Source organism: Lycium barbarum, chromosome 11, assembly GCF_019175385.1.
Source record: "Lycium barbarum isolate Lr01 chromosome 11, ASM1917538v2, whole genome shotgun sequence".
In the NCBI taxonomy this organism is placed as follows: Eukaryota; Viridiplantae; Streptophyta; class Magnoliopsida; order Solanales; family Solanaceae; genus Lycium; species Lycium barbarum.
This window is the reverse complement of record NC_083347.1, coordinates 34408595-34413378: the sequence shown is the minus strand read 5'-3', so window position 1 is coordinate 34413378 and position 4784 is coordinate 34408595.

Sequence of the window (4784 nt, the reverse complement as noted above, 5' to 3'; positions counted from 1 at the left end):
TTCTAGTACCAGGAACCTGTAGAATCACGTAGTCACACATCCCGAGTCTAATTCATGACTCCATTTGACCAGAAAAAAATAATTTATGCTTGTACTGAGCCAACTCTAAGCATCTCCGTCAACAACTGATCTTATACAAAGCCAATTGACCAATTCTCAATTCCCATAGTCTCGTACTAACGAGCTAAAATCACTGAGTCAACACTCACCATACAGATCTTCTTAATCCTTCAAATATCATACTATGCACACTACCCCACTGTTCATCTTGCTGTACCAATTCTATAAAATCAACCAATCATTCCAGAGTAAAGCCTATGGCCCTAGCTTCACCCTTTATTACCGCAAATCCCTGGGTGTAATAGTTATTACGCCTTTTAGCAAGTCCAAGAGTACCAACCTCACAATCCATGAGCCTTACCCCGCACGGATACCCTCTAGTCATTCACATTAGAAATAATCGACCATACTATCTAACCATCAACACTTCGACACTGTCTACTGCTGTGGACATAGTCGTTTCTCGAAATTATGACTCCAACTGCCAACTGTAAATATTCCTTCTTGTCGATCAATTCTCGCTCGTCCATGCAAGAATGCCATGTAATTATCTATCTTGTTACTGCACCAGTTTCCTTCTCATCAACCCTCAGTCACAAGTCCTGCTGGCATTTGCCACAAACTAAGTCAAATCATCCATAGAATTCCTCAATCAAGCCTGTCACTTTACACCCTTTCTGAAAGATCTAATATAAGGACACCACATCCCGATCATGATTCAAGTAGTCGCGCTGCTTCAATTTCAAGTCTTATGAACCTTAATCCTCCTAATCTGATAGAAATATGCCTTTTTCTTAACTCCTCTGTTTCCATATTCCATAAAACCCACTTTTATTAATATCAACCAAGAACCACCCAAACCCACTCATAGGGTAGATCAGAATACTATAACTCTTTCAAAATAGCTAAGCCAATCATAGAGGTCATAGTAAACCACAATCTTGAGCATTTGAAAGTTTCACTTGCCTCACTCGAACCTTAAAACTGAAAGCTCCTCAAATTCCAACGCAATACATATACCATTCCTTAAGAAGCCTTTCAACCATAAAATATCAACCAACCCGGGTCATTTAATGAAGTTAACCTGTAACTCTCAATCACTATCGAAGTAGTCCATAACCTAAAGGGCGATCCTTGACTACTACAGATGAATTCCTACCAACGTCCTCATTTAGCTCATATCGGTTTCTTAACCAAAATTCCCTTCAAAGACGAATAGCTCTACCATCCTGGCATCATGAGTCTACCAACCCAAAATAAGTATCCAAAGTCCTTTGGCGAATCCACTACTCTTTGTTCAAACTGATTTCACTGATCCTCAAATAACCCTCTGAAATAACATCCACATTTACATCCACCGTTAATCATAGAACCCTTTGAGCCAAAGACACATTTACACTATCCACAAGTATATCCCAAGTAGTCAAATCTTCACACTCATCCCTCGCTAGATTCATTCCTATTAACCAATCACTATTTCCAACGGAAGCCTACGACATAGTCTTACTTACTGATAAATTTACGTCCCTTTAGCAATCACTTCATAGGCAGAGTAGTCTCGCAAAATCGACAGGCTCGTAGCTCAAAATGACCCCTTACCATCAAACCAACGAGATACCATGCAAACCCCGCAAACCCGACCTTTACCAAGGACTATACCCAATCATTTGCACAAGAGTCAATCATCTATAACCACTAATTGCCAGATGAGAACATCCACCACTTGTGCTCGTCCCATAACTGAGAATGACCCATTCGAATTCCTTTTATACACCTCTATTCCGTCGAGTAACTGAAGACCCGTCACATGCACCCCAAAACAAATTCCTTATCACGGTGACACACCTCATACCATACTACGCGATTTCATATCCCGCCGCTCATGCTTGAACCCAAAAACGTGTCCTCACCATTAGTGAGAGATTGAAACAATGAAGCTTAGACCTTACCAAAATCAAATACGCACGATAAGGAATGTAGTAATGGAATTTTCCAAAGTGTCCCATAGCCTTTCGAAGATAAGTACAGACATCTCCGTACCGATCTTCAAGACTCTACTAAACGTTATTTTTTACTTGTGAGATAGCTGGACTCTTACGTAATTGAGTATAGAAAGAGGAAAAGTCTTCAATTAACCTATAGCTCTGATACAAATTTGTCATGACCCAATTTCATAAGTCATGAAAGCACTAACACCCACAAATTTAGTAAGCTCTCCACAACCGTGTAACGACCCGTTTGGTCGTTATATTCTCTTCGGCGTTTTTGCCCATTTCTGAGCATTGATTAGCTCACATTTGACCTGAGGGGACCGTTGACATGCTTCACGAGGTCTCTAGACCAAATTCGGGCAAATTTTGTGAATTATAGGCTTAAAGTGAGAAATGATTTGACCCAAAGTTGACTTTTGGAACAACAAACCCTTTTCGGAATTTCGTCGATTCCGAGAGGTCCGGATTGTCATTTAGAACTCATATGTGCATTTGGTTCAGTTCCCAAAGCATTCGGATGCATTTCGGGACTTGGGATGGGAAGTTGAAATTAAGGCATCGGGGGTTGACTCGGTCTACGACCTCCGTTGGAAAATTCGAGATGATGAGCGCTTTCGCAACATATTTTTGTGTAGGTCTGTGTGTTTGGTTTGTGGGCTGATGGCCTCAGGAATAATTCGGGATTTCAATTGAAGAGTTAGAAAATTCGGGGGATTCTAGTATCAGGTGATCGCAACAGCGGCACCAGTGCGGCTGGGAATTATTCGGCATACCGCTGTGGCGGCCTCCCAGCCGCCGTAGCAGCTCCGATACCGTTGTGGCGGTGATGGGCCAGTGTTTTCATTTAAGTGTTTCTTAAATAAGCCTTAGACCCTCATTATTTCCCATTTTGATATTTGAGCTTGAAGAAACTGCTCTTAAGGATATTTCGAGGAGAATCTTGGAGGTAAATCTTGCCCATTATCTTGTAGGTATTTCTTCATTCTTCCTTAAACCCATTATCATGTTAGATTCCCTTTTCCCTTAATAAACCCATAGTGATAATAAATGAAAGAGGGTTTGGAAGAACATTGTTCCTAAGATTATTAATGATAAAATTGGTGATTTTCATGCTAGCTATAGACTAATCTAAGCTTATTAATCATATATCTTTCACTTTTAACATTGAATTTCGGGATTGAACACTTAGGGTTTATACCCAAATTGGGGTTTTGCTTGAAATCAGAAACTAGGCTAATCCACTGGCTAAATCAATAATTAATGGTTGGATTGTGATTTCCTAGTACTTAATTTGGTATTTTGCCCGCGAATTTTTCGTTTTCCCTAGTGGTTTCATTTTCCCAATTTCTAGGGTTAAAATTGACGGAATTGAAATAGTAGCAATATTAGTATCATTCTTCATGATTTCTAATATAGAATTCGATTATGCTTAGACTACTTTGGTTCCGAGGTTCAGCGAAAGGGCAAAGCAAATGAGTGAGTTGTTGGTGTCGCGGTTCGGCAGTCCAGGTAGGTTATGGCTTACTTTTGTTGAGACTTCGTATAGCGAAGCACATATTTAGATTATGATGTCGGAGACAGCATGTGAACCTTCGGGTATGAAGTCGGGTGGGATATTGCCTTAGGTTGGACCCTGTTGTTTGTTGGGACTAGCCACAACATTATGTGTGTTTGATTGTTCTATTGTGATAGTTTGATGCCATGGGTAGTTGGTAGATATCGAAATCTTTGTTATTGTCTTGACTGAGATAGGATTGATATACCGTTGTTGGCATTTGAACTATGATACATTGGTTGCGTACCCCTTCGTTGGTTCTTGTGATATTGAACTTGATTGTGGATAACTGATATATGCATTGCACGTATTCTCACACATTCATGGTGCGTGGCCGATACCCGGTGATGATCCGGTATCATTGATTGAGTAAACCGATATTTTGATAAACTCTTTATTTGAGTGATTGTGAAAAAGCCGATGTCCGAAGATCAATTTCAGAATCGTTGATTGTACGAAATTGACATTTGATAAAATCTTTTACTTGAGTGATTGTGAGGAGGCCGATGTCCGAGGTTCTATTCTGGAATCGTTGATTGTGTGAGACTGATATTTGACAGACTCTTTTGCTTGAGTGATTGTGAGATAGCCGATACCCGATGATCTATTCCGGTATCATTGTTGCATGATCGGTCCCGATGATATCCCCGAATCGTTGTTTGTGCATGGACTCCGTAGGTCCCCAAGGATGGTGTCGGTGATACTCCCCCTGTGAGAAATTACCTGTGAGGAGAGCTTTCAAAAGCTCAAGCTTCTTTTAACTATAACCCTGATCTTAGCCTTACCTGTGGAAGGTAAGGATTTTACTCTCTATTGTGATGCTTCCCATATGGGTTTGGGTGCGGTGTTGATGTAGGAGGGTAGAGTGATAGCTTATGCTTCCCGTCAGTTAAAAGTTCATGAGTAGAATTACCCTACCCATAATTTGGAATTGTTGGTCGTAGTCTTCGTCTTGAAGCTTTGGAGGCGCTACTTGTACAGTGTCCATTATGAGGTTTTTACCGATCACCGTAGCCTTCAGCATGTGTTTACCCAGAGAGGTATTAATTTCAGGCAGCTCAGATGGATGGAGCTCCTGACGGATTACAACATCTCTATTCTATATCATCCCGGAATGACCAATGCGGTGGCTGATGCCTTGAGTCGCAAGGCAGTGAAGTATGGGAGCTAAGCTCGAT